Genomic DNA, 19,498 nt, shown 5'->3' on the forward strand with positions numbered 1-19,498 from the left:
GGGTGAATGAGTGTGTTTCGTCCCCTATCTACTAAGGGGCGTGGGATTTCCAATTCATCCATTCCTCCGAGGGCTTCTGGAATATTATGGCCTCCAGCTACACAACTTTACTCTAGCCTCCATCCTGCACATTGCGGGTTACGTCGCTTTATGCAAACTATTCCTGGGTTGTGAGGCCCATTTTGAACTGTGGAGAAGGTTATTCTGCCTTGTCCCACGTAACCACGAGGGATCAATATTTGAAGTGGGCGGAGCCGAAATATGGCGCATTGCCGAGACCGGATACCTATCCGGCACACCGAAGAAGGCTTCTGAAGAGTGGAACTTTGAGTGGTTCTACATCGAGGATGTCGTACTTCCAGACCCTGTCCGGAGGGGTCTTCCTGAGTTCACAAGTGCTCCTTTAAAGAAACGCCACAGCTGGCGCTCGCGGAGCCTCGAGGAAGAAGATAGTGTGGAGGTTCGCCAACTCCTGAGCAAGATAATGATGTTCGCCCAGTCCGGATACACGATAGTCGAAGTAATGGCGACCTCCATAGTGCGGGGGGTCCAACCACTATAATACAGAGGACTTCCCAAGTGGCACTACAATGGGGAAGATGACGCCTCCCGCTGCGGCAGGAAAGGTCCAGACACCCCTGCCGCCCTGGCCAAAATATTAACCGAACTGTTCAAAGGGGAGGAAGAGGAGTTCTCGCGCATCAAGCACAGGGAAGGATACTCTATGTATAGTCCTCCTAGCTGGGTAAGCCCAACTCCTCTGCTCTACTCATTCTACTCCCTGAGCTATGTTCAACAAACATTAATCCATCCATTTATAACAGCACTGGCAAAAGACTTCCGAGGGGCTTTACAGCCCCGCCCCACAGCCCGAGGGCCACAATCGGGACCTTGACCCTGGATCCGAAGAGGATCCGGATATATTCGTGGTGCTCAAGAATGGGGTGTTTTACCAATCGAGCTATGACGGCACAGAAGTGGCCATCATCGCTGATTATCCCGGTCTTCTCCCCGCTTCACACGTAAGTAATCCGGAGATATTTCATCCGAAAGAGTTTTCTCATACTGCCTCACCCACCGCACTGTCCTGTGCTCAAAAGGGGAGGCGTTCGACGCGCCATGCTGCCCCAGGGGTATCTCCGAAGAGAGTGGCCCCCACGCCGGGCAAGCCTTCGAAGAGGAAGGCAAACGAAGATACGGCCGAGCCTTCATCAAAGAGGTATGTATTTTCAAATATGCACCTTGGCGGTCACATCCAACTGTGACCTTTCTGTTTATCCTGTATCAGGAAAAAAGTGTGTCGGACTTTATCCGGGGGTCCGACCGGTCATACTTCCCACAACTAGGATCCAGATCCTACCATAAAGACGGGGGCGGATACGGGGTTAACGCCGGACTGTCCTCCAACCGAGGATTCAGATGATGTATCCGTCACTAACTCGGAAGTGGAGAGCGCCATGAATCATCGGCGCCGAAGGGCCGTTTTACAAGACCCCGGCTTTTCGGAAGAGGCATTTAACGCCTTCAACTCAGCTAATGCATACATCCGAGTTGCTCGAGATGGGCTTAGCAGAGCCACAAAGCAACATTTAAAAGATGTGCGGGTAAGTTTAATTTGTCCTAATATGATAACCATATGCCAGTAGCCCCCGAGACTTGAAGCAGTTGGTACAACTGATTTAAGTATCATTGTATAACCAGGTTCTTACGGAGAAGAACGACCTGCTAGCCCAAGAGCAAGAAAAGTGTCAGACGCAGCTGACTCCTACCTGTGCCAAACTGAAGAAATCCAAGAAGGCGTCTCCTGGTAATGTTCCCCTCCATTGAGAAAACATAATGGTATACCAATAATGCTAACACGGTTGCTCACCTCTTATTAGGATCACCAGATCAACTCCAAGAACAACTGAAAGCTGCCCAAGGCGGAGAATGAGAAGCCAAGAAACCGCTAGCCGCAGGCGAGCGTGTGCTCACAAAAGTCATGATGGAGAAAAACAAGCTCCAGGAATCGAATACCCAATTGGGCGAGGAACTGAAAGATGTACGAGCCCAACTAGCTAACTCCATAAAGGAGAATAAAAGGCTGCGAGGCGGCATATTCGATACGTGGTTGGACTTACCTTCGAATAACTCGGAGGTGGAGGAGACTGACAGAGTTATGTCTGCAGGTATGTTGACCGGTCGTCCCAAAGAGGAGATGTATGGATTCTCGGGCGATCTGCTACAAGAGCTGTCGCTACTGCACGAGCAGGCTCGACAGGTGATGCGAAGTGTTGCTAAGGCCTTATGGCCATCCGCCTCCCCTCCAGGAAATATGGAGGAGCTTATACAACTTTTTAAGGGAGCGCGGCGACGCTTTCGATTGTGGAAGATATCGGCTTGCCGGGAAGGTGCACGAGAAGCCTGGGCCATGGTGAAAACACGGTATACCAAGATTAATCCAAATCATATGGTTCGGGTCGGACCTCTAGGGTCAGATGGAAAAGAAGTTCCAGTTAATTTGGTATATGACCAAGTAGAAATAGCCGCCAAGTATTCCCAGCAGGATTGTAAGCTAGACAGCCTGCTTGACAGTATAGAGGAGGAAATTTTTGATTCCAAATGACTATGTACCTTTCTTGACGTATGTAACTCTAGCTGAATTGTAAAATGATTGTCATGGCAGACCTTTTCGCTTCGACCTCTGGACCCGAAGTTGCGGAGTGTTTCCGAATAACTGAGTGGTAAAATAGACCGGGGTATGCTGAAAGAACATGCGGTGCCCCCATGTTTGGTTTCGGTAATTGATGACAATCTCTATGGACTAATGGTTGCCTTGAGTTATATTTGAAGGTTTTGTCCATAGGCTTTTCTTGGAGTACATGTGTTGGTTTCAAGGAGAGTTGGTGTCGACCAAGGTGCTATTGAAGGAATTATCCAAAGATTGGTCATGTGAGTGTTGAGCTTATTGCAAGCATGTCTTGAAGAAGAAGATTGTGTGATCATTCATGTCTACCTTCAAGACATCATCTAAATGAAGAGAATTGGAAAGATTCAAGGTTGATCAAGATTAAGTCAAGAATGAATCAAGTTGATCAACACACAAAGCATACAAGATGTACTGAGGGATCAAGTGATCCCATGGTATGGTAAGTATTGTCCATTACGCTTTGTTTGCTAACCCATGGTTTTCGTGAGAGTTCTTTGTGGGGTTAGGTTGCGATGTGCAAGTTCAAGTGGAGCATCACGAAGAGATCAAATGCTTGAAGCTTTTCGTCCATTATGGTAACAATGGATTTATGAAGATGTGCCGAAGAATGGCTCACCCATAGTGGAGTATGGGGGAGCAATCAACTAGTCTTCATCGAGCCAAGACAATGAAGAAAGGTGGTCCAACTTGAGGGAGTCAAGATCGTCATCATCTAGCTCAAGTGGACCATGTGCAAGGCAAATGTTTGCCCTTGATAGGTTTTCTATTTTACCGGTCTCATAGTGGTAGTTTGGAGACCGGGTTATAGGACCGATTGCCGTACTATCAAGGGGGGCTCTCGATGAGTAGCTTGATCATATTGTTCGTAGAGAGCTCAAACCATTGCATCCTTGCATCATCTTTCTTGGTTATTGTTTGGTTCTCTTTGTGAGTTTTGGAGCTTATGGTCATCTTGATGACAAGCTCAAGTTCATCGAAAACGGAGGTCACTTGCTTCTTCTATGATGTTTTCGGTGTTGGAGGTTTTGCCGGTTCTTCTCGGTTGGAGGTTTCACTCCTCTATTTGTTAGGCATACCTCCCCAGCCTCTTCTTACTATAACCAGCCGCTGTTTTGATGCTACTCGTCGTCTTGTTTCCAACAAGCTTGAGTTTGCTCAATTCGGAGCTCATATGCAGAAGTTATGGCAGTTCTTGTTTTCTTGGAAGTGGCTTTTGTCTGGTCCAAGCGGTAGTACCGCTTGGAGCTCTCAGTCATAGTACCGCTGCAGTACCGCTCTACTTCCGCCTCGATTTTGGGTCCTGCACTTTCTGTGTCGGGTTTAGCAGTAGTTGCACGGCAGTAAGGCACGGTAGTTCTGCCTAAGCGGTAGTACCGCTCTGGTCAGGCGGTAGTACCGCTACTGCAGTACTGCCACCGTACTCTGCTCTGCCTTGCCTCTTTTGGTCCCGTGTTCTGCTCCTCCAGCGGTAGTACCGCCGAGGTGAGCGGTAGTACCGCTTATAAGCGGTACTACTGCCCCAAGGTTCATGTTTTGTTGCTCCATTTCCCTGTTTCTTCCGCCTGAGCGGTAGTACCGCTCGTGTGCGGGCTGAGCACATAACGGTTGGATTTCCCCCCTCCTATAAAAGGGGGTCTTCTTCCCCAATGAACCTTATCCTTTTTAGCTCGTGTTCTTCCCCCATTGTTGACCTTCTTCGTGCTTGCTAACTCTCAATCCCTCCATGGTTTCTTGCTAGTTTTTGAGTGAAAAGAGAGAGGAGATCTAGATCCACATTTCCACCAATCACTTTGTCCTCTATGTGAGGGGAACCCCTTGGATCTAGATCTTGGAGTTCTTGGTGTTATCCTTCTTGTTCTTCCTCTCATTTTCCTCCCTAGCATTAGTTGCTTCGGTGGGATTTGAGAGAGAAGGACTTGGGCACTACGTGTGCCCTTGCCATTGCATTTGGTGCATCGGTTTGAGTTCTCCACGGTGATACGTGGAAGTGAAGTTTGAGAAGCTTATTACTCTTGGGTGTTTGGGCACCCTAGATCTTGTTCCTCTTGGGTGCCTTGGCGCCCTAGACGGTTGGTGGTGTTCGAAGCTCAATCATTGTGGTGTAAAGCTCCGGGCAAGCGTCGGGGTCTCCAATTAGGTTGTGAAGATCGCCCCGAGCAATTTGAAGGGTACCGGTGACCGCCCCAAGGGTTGCCAAAGTTTACGAGTTCGGTGACCGCCCCCAAGGGTTGCCATTTGTACGGATTCGGTGACCGCCCTCAAGGGTCCCTTAGAGTAATCATGACATCTTGCATTGTGCGAGGGCGTGAGGAGATTATGGTGGCCCTAGTGGCTTCTTGGGGAGCATTGTGCCTCCACACCGCTCCAAATGGAGATTAGCATCCGCAAGGGTGTGAACTTCGGGATACATCGTCATATCCACGTGCCTCGGTTATCTCTTACCCGAGCCCTTTACTTATGCACTTTACTTTGTGATAGCCATATTGTTTCCTGTCATATATCTTGCTATCACTTAGTTGTTTATCTTGCTTAGCATAAGTTGTTGGTGCACATAGGTGAGCCTAGTTGTTGTAGGTTTTGTGCTTGTCAAATTAACCGCTAGGTTTATTCCGCATTTGTTCAAGCCTAAACCGTAATTATTTTAAAGCGCCTATTCACCCCCCCTCTAGGCGACATCCACAATCTTTTATATGCGGGGAAACCAGGCGTAGGGGTCATAGTTGCTTGAACAGACAAGTTGTATCTGGCTAGTTATGTTATATTAAATTATGTAAGAAACATCTTCCAGAGAGAATAGTTCCGTTAAGGGTTCCTTTCCCTAGGTGTGCATGCATTTGATGCGCATGTCCGAACTGTGATTGAAAAAATCGCAGTATGAGTAACTTCTGGGGGTTCACGATGGAGTGAACGCGGAAACATCTTTAATTCACCGACCGAATATTCCCGTAAGAACGCTTGCTTTCGGCTTCATCCGGTCTGAGGTACACATCCGGATGACCTGGCAGTAACAATCGTAGAGGTGCTCCCTTTACGCCCTAGCCGAATTAACGGGAACGTAGGGCACAAGCACAGGAGCCAGGCGACCCAGCTGTTGGAAATATGCCCTAGAGGCAATAATAAAATGGTTATTATTATATTTCATTGTTCATGATAATTGTCTATTGTTCATGCTATAATTGTGTTATCTGGAAATCGTAATACATGTGTGAATACGTAGACCACAACACGTCCCTAGTGAGCCTCTAGTTGACTAGCTCGTTGATCAAAAGATAGTCATGGTTTCCTGACTATGGACATTGGATGTCATTGATAACGGGATCACATCATTAGGAGAATGATGTGATGGACAAGACCCAATCCTAAGCATAGCTCAAAGATCGTGTAGTTCGTCTGTTGTAGCTTTTCCGAATGTCAAGTATCATTTCCTTAGACCATGAGATTGTGCAACTCCCGGATACCGTATGAGTGCCTTGGGTGTGCCAAACGTCACAACGTAACTGGGTGACTATAAAGGTACACTACAGGTATCTCCGAAAGTGTCTGTTGGGTTGGCACAAATCGAGACTGGGATTTGTCACTCCGTATGACGGAGAGGTATCTCTGGGCCCACTCGGTAATGCATCATCATAATGAGCTCAATGTGACCAAGTGGTTGATCACGGGATCATGCATTACGGTACGAGTAAAGTGACTTGTCGGTAACGAGATTGAACAAGGTATTGGGATACCGACGATCGAGTCTCGGGCAAGTAACATACCGATTGACAAAGGGAATTGTATACGGATTGATTGAATCCTCGACATCGTGGTTCATCCGATGAGATCATTGTGGAGCATGTGGGAGCCAACATGGGTATCCAGATCCTACTGTTGGCTATTGACCAGAGAGGCATCTCGGTCATGTCTGCATGTCTCCCGAACCCGTAGGGTCTACACACTTAAGGTTCGGTGACGCTAGGGTTGTAGAGATATTAGTATGCAGTAACCCGAAAGTTGTTCGGAGTCCCGGATGAGATCCCGGACGTCACGAGGAGTTCCGGAATGGTCCGAAGGTAAAGATTTATATATAGGAACTCCAGGACCACCGGAAGGGTCCTGGGGGTCCACCGGGTGGGGCCACCTATCCCGGAGGGCCCCATGGGCTGAATTGGGAGGGGAACCAGCCCCTAGTGGGCTGGTGCGCCCCCCTTGGGCCTCCCCTGCGCCTAGGGTTGGGAAACCCTAGGGGTGGGGGCACCCCCCACTTGGCTTGGGGGGAAGCCACCCCTTGGCCGCTGCCCCCTTGGAGATCCATCTCCTAGGGCTGGTGCCCCCCCAAAGGCCCCTATATAAAGAGGGGGGAGGGAGGGCAGCCACACCCCTTTGCTCTTGGCGCCTTCCTCTCCCTCCGTAACACCTCTCCTCCCCGCTTGCACTTGGCGAAGCCCTGCCGGGATCCTGCTGCATCCACCACCACGCCGTCATGCTGCTAGATCTTCATCAACCTCTCCTTCCCCCTTGCTGGATCAAGAAGGAGGAGACTGTCGGATTTCGGGTTCCGGCAGACCCTTGAGGTTCGAACACTGGGGTGCGCGCGGAGATTTCGCCTCCTACCTACCTGCACCCCTCCGCCTCGCTAAGATCTAAGCAATGGAAAGAACAACACGAATGACACAGGGTTTATACTGGTTCGGGCCACCGTTGTGGTGTAATACCCTACTCCAGTATGTGGTGTGGTGGATTGCCTCTTGGGCTGATGATGATGAACAATACAAGGAAGAACAGCCTCGCGAGGGTCTGCTCTTGGCTGGGGCGATGAACCGCTGGGAGGAGTTCAGTCACCCTTCTCTCTCTCTCTGATTCTGATTCTCTCCTCTCTCCCCTTCCTTCTCTCTTTTCTTCTCTCCCCGTCTGTCTGTCTGTCCCCCTTGTTCTGTGGGTGGCTGGTCCTATTTATAGAGGCCCTGGTCCTCTTCCCAAATATCGAGCGGGAAGGGAGCCAACAATGGCGGGCTAATTTGAAGGGGGACAGCTAGTACTAGCTATCCTGACAAAAGTAGTCTTCGCCTGCACAAAGCTCTGGTGGTGACGCCGTCTTGGGCTCCACGATGACCTCTGTCTTGCAGTCCTCCTGGTCTTGGTCTTGTTGCACCGAAATGGCAACCTTTGCCTAATGCCTCGGTACTCCGCGGCTGCGCTTGCTCCCTTTGCACCAAAGAGGAAAGGAGGACACTGCGCGGGCTGGCACCCGCCTGGCGCCTTTGGTCGTCATGGCTTGCGTCACGGGCACCTCGTGAGGTACCCCGCCTTGATCTCTCCGCCTCCTCGCGAGCCAGCCTGATGAGGCCGTGCCTAAGGAAGCTTCGCGTCATCCGCCCCGCGAGGCTTGGCCCCTCGCGAGGGTCTTGGGTCTATGTTGGTGAAGATGGGCCGTGCTGGGCCCCCCTTTGAGCCACGCCGCAGGCCGCAGGCAGGCAAGTCTGGGGACCCCCGTTCCCAGAACACCGACAGTAGCCCCCGGGCCCAAGGCGCGCCCGGACTTGGCCGTGCAGGGAGACGGAAGGGCAAGTGCGAAGCGCCGCGGGCCCTAATAGCCTGCGGCCTTGGGCGCCGCGTGGCGGTTGATTGGACGTGAGCGCCTTAGCAACCGTGCGAGTAGATAAAGGAGCGGCATCTGCCTAGGCTTTGCTTTTTGCTTTCTCCGGTTGCTGCTCAGATCCCCTTTCTTGCGCCTCTCCTTCCTTCCTCCAAAATTTCCAGATCTACTCCGACCGCGTGACCTAGGAAGCCATGGCGCCTCGTCAGCCCCCGGCCGTAGCTTGGTACTCGTCTGCCCTGGACTCGCCGAACGTGTCGGAGGCGAGCCTTGCCCGGTTGCGCCGGATGGCGGCGGCGCGGGGCATCGACGGGGCGAAGGTGTTCAAGGCCGGCTCCGCCACCCCTGAGGGTCAAGGGAGCACCTTCTATCCGTTCTTCGTAAGTGCCATTGCTGCTGGCCTGGTGCCTCCCTTCTCCGAGTTCTTCTTCTCTGTCCTCCGCCATTACAAGCTACAGGCTCTGCATCCCCACCCCAACTCCGTTCTTCTCCTGGCAATCTTCGCCTATTACTGCGAGGCTCACGTAGGGGTGCAGCCCTCAGTGGCCTTGCTGCGCAACTACTTCTACCTCCGGACCTCTCGCGGTCCTGCTTCCGCGTGCGCGAGCTTCATCGCGTACGGTGGCGCCATTGCCATCTCGAACCCCGGGAAAAGGATTGAGGGCTTCAGGAGCAAGTGGGTCTTGGTGGATGCTGGGCGCATTCACCCTCGGCTGATCTTGCCCACGGAGCAGCCCACGAGCTCCAGCGATTGGGGTCGAGCGGAGCTCGCGGACCCCCGCGCGAAGCTGGTGCTGGAGAAGATGGATGCGGATTTGAGGCCGGCCAACATGGCGGCGGCAAAGCTGACTGGCGCGTCACTGCTGAGGGAATTCCTGGAGCACCAGTTGGCTCCGCTTCGACTGTACTCACTCCCGATGTGGAGGCCCCGTCTGAGTCCCGCGGCCTTGGCCGACGGAGATCTGGCTGCGGTCCTCCAATCTCTGGTCGGGGGCGATGTGGTGAGGTTGGAGGGTGCTCCTACGCCCTTGTTCCTCCGCGACGACTGGGAGCAGGTAGTGGAGTCCATGCCCGTCTTCAACAGGGATGGGCCCGTGCCCATGGAAACTCCCGAGGAACCGGTGGACGTGCCCTCCGATGACTCCAGCGAAGAGGAGGAAGGAGGGGAGCGGGAAAGAGGGCCTGACTCCAAGGCGACTGACGGAGAGTCGAGGGCTCCCCTCCCCCGGCTCAGGTCCCACGTTCTCCGCCTCTCTCCGAGCGATGACGACGAGGATGACAACGAGGATGACGACGAGCAGGACGGCGGGAGCTTGCCCCCGATCCCGAAGAAGGACATGACCGGGCTGATCTCCCGCGGGTCTGCCCCGGCCACGAGGCGGACCGCACCTTCCACTTCCAAGCTTCCCGAGGTTGACCCTTCCAGCCGGCTTTCAGGCTTCAAATTTGGCCGGAGGCCGCTCGAGCTCACTGGCGACGACCTGTAAGCATTTGATTCTTGTCTTTATTTCTTATTCTGCTTCTGAGGCTTGACGTCCGCATCTCTTGGACAGGCGGGCGCCTGCAGCAAAGAAGTCGATGGGAGCTCCTGAGGTTCCATCCGTGGCAGTGCCTCTGCCCGCGAAGGAGGGTGACCGCGACACACGGGCTTCTCCTGCCCGGTCGTCCTCGCGAGGTCTGGCTGAGCCGGCTGGGGAGAGCTCGGCCCACACGGCCCAAGTGACTCCCGAGGTGTCCTTGCCTGCCGCCGCCACTACAGCCGTTGGGGCACAGCAGAGTCCGCCTTAGGATGCTGTGGCCGCGCAGCCGCCTTCTCCTCCTACTCCATCGGCTGCTGTCTCTCTGACTCCTTCTGCCGTTCTGGATCATGCTGTCGCTGAGCTGGACCGACTGCGGCAGGATCTTCTAGGCGCCGACCCTCGCTTGGTGGCCGGGCGCTTGGAGCTGGCTTCCGGATGGGTTCGCTCCGACGCTTCGATTCGGGCGGCGCTGGTCCAGGCCTCGACGGCTTGCGATGAGGAGAAGCAGGCCATCCTTGAGGCGAAGGCTGCTCGTGACGCAGCCCTGGGGGAGGTGGTCGACGTCCGTGGTCGCTGCAAGGCGCTGGAGGACGAGCTGTAGGGCCTGCAGGACCAGCTCGCGAGAGAGGTCCGCCTTCGCCAAGAGCAGGAAGAAGGTGTGAAGGCTCGCAAGGCGGCCGTCAAGGAGAGGGAGGTCAAGCTCAGGAAGCGCCATGACTGCCTAGGCGCGCTGGAGCAGGAGTTGGGGGCGAGGAAGGCCGAGCTGGACGACAAGGCCCTGGTTCTTGCCGAGGACCGCGTGGCCTTCACGGAGATGGAGGCGAAGGCTCGCTCCTCGCTGAGAACGCTTTACGACAGCGGCCTGGAGAGCCCGCTGGCTGGCGCCGAGGACGACCCCGCCAACCTGCTTCCCTTCCTGGTTCGCGCTCTTGAAGATGTCACCCTTGGCCTTGGCCCCATGGCCGAGGCCGAGGCGCGTGTCCTGTCTTCTGCAGCACTGACGCGGGTCCTCACCCACATCTACCTTCGCGATCCCGACGTCGACCTCGACAGCCTGCTGGAGCCAGTAAGCGGCGAGCGTGCCGCTGCCGCTGCCGAGGCCGTGAAGGGTCGCGCGGAGGCTCTGCTGGGGAAGTTCCGGGCCTTCAGCACCAAGCCGAAGCAAGGCGCTGCCGACCCCACTGCTCCATGAGGCGAACCCACTCCGCGCTGCTCCACCGCCGACAAGTGACTCCGTTGTGGCTCCTGTCCTGCCTTTAATTCCTGCACATGTATCATGCCTCGGGGAGGCGTTTAAACTTGCGTTTGGCATTGAGATAACAGTGTGGACTGTAATATTTGCTTTTGAATTCCTTGAAATTTGCGCTTTTCCTTCCTACTTGCTTTTGTTCTACACCGGCAGAGCCCGGCCCCGCACATACCTCACCCAGCGTTAGTCCCGACCGGAAACCAGGACGGGGCCAAGGAGTGAGGGGCTACGTGACAAGTTAGGCTCCTGAGTCGCGATGCTCAGGAGTCCCCCTTGGCGCACGAACAGCAAGTAGGGAGGTGTGATGTGGGTGGATCTACCGTTCTACGTCTGCAGAGCCCGGCCGCGCGCATACCTCACCCAGCGTTAGCCTTTCGGAACTAAGGAGTGAGGGGCTACTTGACCAGTTAGGATCCTGAGTCGCGATGCTCAGGAGTCCCCCTTGACGCTCAAACGGCCTTCGTACCTTGGCTCCGCTCGGGGAGAGACGCGCGATGAACCAGGCCCGGGGGGGGGGGGCTGGCTGGGCGGCGTGCGTCTGGGCGTGACCCAGGCGCAGCCCCCGTGCCCAGCCCCCTCGCGCGGCACTCCCGAGGGGAGGCGTTACGATGAGGCTAGACACTGAGCTCTGGGCTCCCTGAGGTTGATGCGGCCCGGGGGCCACCCTCAGTTGTTTATCACCAGCGCGGAGCATAGCGCTTCCGTATGTGTACGGGCATAGCCGCTCCTCGGCAGTGTCGTCAGCCAGCGCGGAGCATGGTGCTTCCACTGGTACGTGGGAGGGGGCCCCCTCCGGGAGGAGCCCCCGGGGCGTGTACAGCCCCGCCCTGACACGTGGCTGGCACGGTAGGGCCTGGCGAGGTGTATCTGGGCACCCGTGGGCCAGCGCGGGACTCACGGGGCCCTACCTCTAGGCGGGTTGCGCCTGGCACTGGGCCTTATCTTGTGATGTGTCCCTGCAAATTTGGTTAGATGTCGGCACTCTACGTCCTCGGGTCCCAGCCCTCGAGCTGGTTTCAGCCGTCGCTGGTATGCCAGGTCGCGATGCCGTGGACAAGGCCAGAGGGTGAGGGCTGGAGAGCCAGTAAGAGCCCCGAGTCGCGATGCTCAGGTACCCCCCCTTTAACGTGCAAGTGGTCGGCATGGAGAAGAAGAGGTGCCGGGGACCGGCATCAAATAATCAAGCATGGTGGGTATAACGCATAACCGGAAATAAACGCAAATGGGATACATGCCGCTGGGCCTGGCCCGAGCGACTTGGGGATCATGTAGCCCGAGGGGCGCCCCCAACAAGGTAAGCTAACAACATGAAATAAAAGGGATACATGCCACAGGGACGGACCCACGCGGCCTGGGAATAATGCAGCCCTGGAGGGGGCGCTCCCAGCTGGAAGTAAAACTTGAAAGATGTCACCTGATGACGTTGAGGACGAAGGGGTGTTGGTGTAGCAGACTCGGTGGGCTGCGGAAGCCGATCCTCACGAGCCCCCAGGCCCAGGGGCCTCGGGAGGCTCCGGAGGCGCTGGTGGCTCTCTGCGGACCATCTCCATCTCTGCCAGGGCTGCGGAACGCCTGGCCTCTTGTGCCTCCATGATGCCCCTCATGAGGCGCTGGTACGTGGCAGCCGCGTTCGGCAAGCCGTAAGGCATGCGAACGTAGCTGTGGGGTGGACCTCCGCAGCGCCCCACTCGCGAGGGCCAGAGGCGCTCCAGAGAGGCGACTCGGTTGAGCCCTGGTATGTCGATGCAGACGCGCAGCCCACCATCCTCGCCTGGATGGGGAGCCACTGCTGGTAGACGGCGGCCGCCTTTCATGACCCTTGACTCCTGTAGCTCCTGAATGGCCTTGCTGACGAACTCCTGAGGGTCTGGCTCTCCTTGCCTTACTCCTTCTTGAGGGAAACGTGCTTCGAAACACGCCTCCATGTGGTGCCCAAGCGCCTCCCTCGTGACCCTAGCCAGGTCGGTGGCCCTCCAGGGGAGAGCCCCCGAGCCCTGCCTGAGGAGGGCGCCGGGCGCGCTTTCCTATGCGATGGAAGGAGGTTCCCCCTGGGCAGGCACGGGCCTAGAGGGGCCTGCCTCCTGAGGGGCCGGGCCGGACAATGTCTTCTTCTTCTTGGGGGCGGTCTCGGGAAGCCTCCTGCTTCCGCGATCCGGGTCTTCCAGTGACGCGGCCTGAAAGGCTCGTTCCAGGGAACACACCGCGTCCTTCTCTTCACAGGGCACCGTGATGACTCCGCCACTTCCTGGCATCTTGAGGACGTTGTAGCCGTGGTGAGTTATGGCCATGAACTTGGCCAGCGCTGGGTACCCAAGGATGGCGTTGTACGGCAGGCGAATGTGAGCGACGTCGAAGTCGACGAGCTCGGTGCGGTAGTTGTCGCGTGCCCCGAAGGTGATAGGGAGGCGGACCTGCCCAATCGGGACCGTGAAGCCGTCGGTGATTCCGGAGAAGGGCTTGGTTGGCTGAAGCTGGCTGTAGGGCACTTGGAGATTGTTGAATGTTTCCACGGACAGGACGTCGATCCCTGCCCCGCCATCGATGAGGGTCTTGGTGACCACCACATTGCTGATGATTGGGGAACAAAGCATCGGGAGGACCCCGGCTGTAGCCGCACACTTGAGCTGATCTGCTAAGCTGAACGTGATGGCGCACGCCGACCACCTGAGAGGGCGCGTGGCTTCAAGCCTGGGAAGGATTGCATTCACTTTGCGGGCGAACTGCTTGAAGATGCATTGAGAGGCTGGGGCCTGAGCCCCGCCCAGGATGCAGGCGATCGCGCGCGGCTCCTGGAAGCCCCCAGCCCCCTCGTCTTGGTGGCGGTCCTCGTTTCTCCTTGGCTACGGCGGCAGCGGAGGGAGGCCTGCGTTGCCATCCGGGCGATCCTCGCGAGGCTGATCCCTCCAGTCTCCCTTGCGAGCGGGTCTTGCCAGCGATCCTCGCGAGGTTGATCGCGCCACCCTTGGCGCGGGCCACGGTCTTCCCAGCGTCCTGCGTTCCTTCCTCCTCCTCGACCGTAGCCCCGGTCACCGCGGTCGGGGCGACGGCCGATCCTTCCTTCTCCCACGGCTCGAAGCTCTTGACATTTGTTGGTGTTGTGGGTGTGGAGGTCGTGGTACACACAGTACCGGCTGCCCTTGGAAGGTTCGGTCTGATCTCTTCCCCGCTTGGTGTCTGGTTCTGCTGCGAGCACGGCAGCCCCCTTGCGCTTCACGTCCTTGGCCTTAGGCTTCTTCTCTTCTGGGTCTGCGGCAGGCAGCTCGAGGAGGGAGAGACGCCCTTCCTCACCCCTGGCGCACTTGGTCGCCAAGTTGAACAACTCCAAGGAAGTGCACAGGTCTTCATGCATCGTCAGCTCCTCCTTCATCTTGACATCGCGCACGCCGTCGGAGAAGGCTGAGATGATGGCCTCCTCAGTCACCTTGGGAATCTTGAGACGTGCGTTGTTGAAGCGCTGGATGTACTTCTGCAGGGTCTTCCCGGGTTGTTGCTTGATGCGGCGCATGTCGCTCACGGCGGGTGGCCGGTCGCGAGTACCTTGGAAGTTGGCAATGAAGCGGGTGCGCATCTCGTCCCAGGAGGAGATCGTGCCTGGAGCCAGGTTCAGGAGCCAGGTGCGGGCCCCGTCCTTGAGCGCCATGGGAAACCAGTTTGCCATGATCTTCTCGTCTCCGTTGGCAGCTTCTATGCCCAGCTTGTAGAGCTGGAGAAACTCCGCAGGGTCAGCCGTGCCGTCGTAACAAGGAGGCAGGTCCGGCTTGAACTTGCCGGGCCACGCGACGCTGCGTAGCTCGATGCTGAACGCATGACAGCCTGTTGTGGCCACGGGAGGCCTTGGGTGACGGAGAGCTTGGTCTTGCATGTCCCCACACGCTGCAGCTGGGTCTTGACGTGCGGGAGCAGGAGCATGGTCGCGACGTGCTGGAGCAGGGAGCGCCCGGGCAGCTTCTTGCGGGCGAGGGACTTCTTGGCAGCTCTGCTCTTGTCGCGCTGGCACCTGACGGAGCGGGTTCCGCCCAGGGGCCACGCGCCTTGGAGCCATGGAGCCTTCTTGTGGAGGAGGCGGCCGGGGCGCCGCTGGAGCTTCGTCGCCCGCGCGGGGCGGGGTGCGGTGCAGTGGAGCGGACGGCGCAGGAGAGCCCCCTGCAGCGCGGACGAGCTCGGCGACGCGGTCGAGCCATTCTTCGTAGACGTCATCGATGGGACGGTAGCGCTAGAGCTCGTTTGCCGCGATGAGCGCAGCTCGAGCCTCCATGGGTGCGCGGAGCGCGCGGGACGAGGAACCAGCTGGGGTGAGCGAGGGAGTAGCGGTGCGGCCGTCTTGCCGCACGGACGGATGCTGAGACGATGCTTGCTGCTCGTCCCCCGCCGGGCCGGTGGCGGCGTTGACGGCAGGTGACGGGGAACGGCGAGGACGCCCGCCGACAGGAGCCGTCTGGGCGACGCAGGAAGCGAGAGCGGCCGGCGCTCGGCGCGGGCCCGATGAGCGTCAGACGTGGGCGCGATGGTCGGAGGAGAACGGGGCGGTGGAAGACGAATTCCGGCGCACCCCTACCTGGCGCGCCAAATGTCGGATTTCGGGTTCCGGCAGACCCTTGAGGTTCGAACACTGGGGTGCGCGCGGAGATTTCGCCTCCTACCTACCTGCACCCCTCCGCCTCGCTAAGGTCTAAGCAATGGAAAGAACAACACGAATGACACAGGGTTTATACTGGTTCGGGTCACCGTTGTGGTGTAATACCCTACTCCAGTGTGTGGTGTGGTGGATTGCCTCTTGGGCCGATGAGGATAAATAATACAAGGAAGAACAGCCTCGCGAGGGTCTGCTCTTGGCTGGGGCGATGAACCGCTGGGAGGAGTTCAGTCACCCTTCTCTCTCTCTCTCTCTGATTCTGATTCTCTCCTCTCTCCCCTTCCTTCTCTCTTTTCTTCTCTCCCCGTCTGTCTGTCTGTCCCCCTTGTTCTGTGGGTGGCTGGTCCTATTTATAGAGGCCCTGGTCCTCTTCCCAAATATCGAGCGGGAAGGGAGCCAACAATGGCGGGCTAATTTGAAGGGGGACAACTAGTACTAGCTATCCTGACAAAAGTAGTCTTCGCCTGCACAAAGCTCTGGTGGTGACGCCGTCTTGGGCTCCACGATGACCTCCGTCTTGCAGTCCTCCTAGTCTTGGTCTTGTTGCACCGAAATGGCAACCTTTGCCTGATGCCTCGGTACTCCGCGGCTGCGCTTGCTCCCTTTGCACCAAAGAGGAAAGGAGGACGCTGCGTGGGCTGGCACCCGCCTGGCGCCTTTGGTCGTCATGGCTTGCGTCACGGGCACCTCGTGAGGTACCCCGCCTTGATCTCTCCGCATCCTTGCGAGCCAGCCTGATGAGGCTGTGCCTGAGGAAGCTCCGCGTCGTCCGCCCCGCGAGGCTTGGCCCCTCGCGAGGGTCTTGGGTCTGTGTTGGTGAAGATGGGCCATGCTGGGCCCCCCTTTGAGCCACGCTGCAGGCCGCAAGCAGGCAAGTCTGGGGACCCCCGTTCCCAAAACACCGACAGAGACGTCTTCCCAACTGTACATGTGTTGAACGCGGAGGTGCCGTCCATTCAACACTAGGTCATCGGTGATTTGGATCACGTCGAGTACGACCATCAACCCCATTCTCTTGAATGCTTCCACACGCGGTCTACAAGGGTATGTAGATGCACTCCTCTCTCCCTTGTTGCTAGATGACTCCATAGATTGATCTTGGTGATGCGTAGAAAATTTTAAAATTCTGCTACGTTCCCCAACAGTGGCATCATGAGCTAGGTCTATGCGTAGTTTCTATGCACGAGTAGAACACAAAGTAGTTGTGGGCGTTGATATTGTCAATTATCTTGCCATTACTAGTATTATCTTGATTCGGTGGCATTGTGGGATGAAGCGGCCCGGACTGACCTTACACGTACGCTTACGTGAGACTGGTTCCACCGACTGACATGCACTAGTTGCATAAGGTGGATGGCGGGTGTCTGTCTCTCCCACTTTAGTCGGAGCGGATTCGATGAACAGGGTCCTTATGAAGGGTAAATAGAAATTGGCAATTCACGTTGTGGTTTTGGCGTAGGTAAGAAACGTTCTTGCTAGAATCCTATAGCAGCCACGTAAAAACTTGCAACAACAATTAGAGGACGTCTAACTTGTTTTTGCAGCAAGTGTTTTGTGATGTGATATGTCCAAAGGATGTGATGAATGATATATGTGATGTATGAGATGATCATGTTCTTGTAATAGGAATCACGACTTGCATGTCGATGAGTATGACAACCGACAGGAGCCATAGGAGTTGTCTTAATTTATTTGTGACCTGCGTGTCAACATATAACGTCATGTAATTACTTTACTTTATTGCTAAACCGTTAGGCATAGTAGTAGAAGTAATAGATGACGAGACAACTTCAAGAAGACACGATGATGGAGATCATGATGATGGAGATCATGGTGTCATGCCGGTGACAACGATGATCATGGAGCCCCGAAGATGGAGATGAAAAGGAGCAAATGATATTGGCCATATCATGTCACTATTTGATTGCATGTGATGTTTATCATGTTTTACATCTTATTTGCTTAGAACGACGGTAGCTTAAATAAGATGATCCCTCGTAATAATTTCAAGAAAGTGTTCCCCCTAACTGTGCACCGTTGCGAAGGTTCATTGTTTCGAAGCACCACGTGATAATCGGGTGTGATAGATTCTAACGTTCGAATACAACGGGTGTAAGCCAGATTTACACACGCAATACACTTAGGTTGACTTGACCAGCCTGGCATGTACAGACATGGCCTCGAAACATGGAAGGCCGAAAGGTCGAGCATGAGTCGTATAGAAGATACGATCAACATGTAGATGTTCACCGATGTTGGCTAGTCCGTCTCACGTGATGATCGGACACGGCCTAGTTAACTCGGATCATGTTTCACTTAGATGACTGGAGGGATGTCTATCTAAGTGGGAGTTCATTGAGTAATTTGATTAGATGAACTTAATTATCATGAACTTAGTCTAAAATTTTACAATATGTCTTGTAGATTAAATGGCCCACGTTGTCCTCAACTTCAACGCGTTCCTAGAGAAAACCAAGCTGAAAGATGATGTCAGCAACTATACGGAGTGGGTCCGGAACCTAAGGATCATCCTCATAGCTGCCAAGAAAGATTATGTCCTAGAAGCACCGCTAGGTAACGTACCTGTCCCAGAGAACCAAGACGTTATGAACGCTTGGCAGTCACATGCTGATGATTACTCCCTCGTTCAGTGCGGCATGCTTTATAGCTTAGAACCGGGGCTCCAAAAGCGTTTTGAGAGACACGGAGCATATGAGATGTTCAGAGAGCTGAAAATGGTTTTCCAAGCTCATGCCCGGGTCGAGAGAGATGAAGTATCCGACAAGTTCTTCAGTTGTAAGATGGAGGAAAATAGTTCTGTCAGTGAGCACATACTCAAAATGTCTGGGTTGCATAACCGCTTGACTCAGCTGGGATTTAATCTCCCGGATGACGCGGTCATTGACAAAATCTTTCAGTCGCTTCCACCGAGCTACAGGAGCTTTGTGATGAACTTCAATATGCAGGGGATGGAAAAGACCATTCCTGAGGTATATTCAATGCTGAAATCAGCAGAGGTGGAAATCAAAAAGGAACATCAAGTGTTGATGGTGAATAAAACCACTAAGTTCAAGAAAGGCAAGGGTAAGAAGAACTTCAAGAAGGACGGCAAGGGAGTTGCCGCGCCCGGTAAGCAAGCTGCCGGGAAGAAGCCAAAGAATGGACCCAAGCCCGAGACTGAGTGTTTTTATTGCAAGGGAAGTGGTCATTGGAAGTGGAACTGCCCCAAATACTTAGCGAACAAGAAGGCCGGCAACACCAAAGGTATATGTGATATACATGTAATTGATGTGTACCTTACCGGTACTCGTAGTAGCTCCTGGGTATTTGATACCGGTGCGGTTGCTCACATTTGTAACTCAAAGCAGGAGCTGCGGAATAAGCAGAGACCGGCGAAGGACGAGGTGACGATGCGCGTCGGGAATGGTTCCAAAGTCGATGTGATCGCCGTCGGCACGCTACCTCTACATTTACCTACGGGATTAGTTTTAAACCTCAATAATTGTTATTTAGTGCCAGCTTTGAGCATGAACATTGTATCAGGATCTTGTTTAATTCGAGATGGCTACTCATTTAAATCCGAGAATAATGGTTGTTCTATTTATATGAGAGATATGTTTTATGGTCATGCTCCAATGGTGAATGGTTTATTCTTAATGAATCTTGAGTGTAATGCTACACATATTCATAGTGTGAATACCAAAAGATGTAAGGTTGATAATGATAGTCCCACATACTTGTGGCACTGCCGCCTTGGTCACATAGGTGTCAAACGCATGAAGAAGCTCCATGCAGATGGGCTTTTGGAGTCTCTTGATTACGAATCATTTGA

Source organism: Triticum aestivum, chromosome 5A, assembly GCF_018294505.1.
Source record: "Triticum aestivum cultivar Chinese Spring chromosome 5A, IWGSC CS RefSeq v2.1, whole genome shotgun sequence".
Classification (NCBI taxonomy): Eukaryota; Viridiplantae; Streptophyta; class Magnoliopsida; order Poales; family Poaceae; genus Triticum; species Triticum aestivum.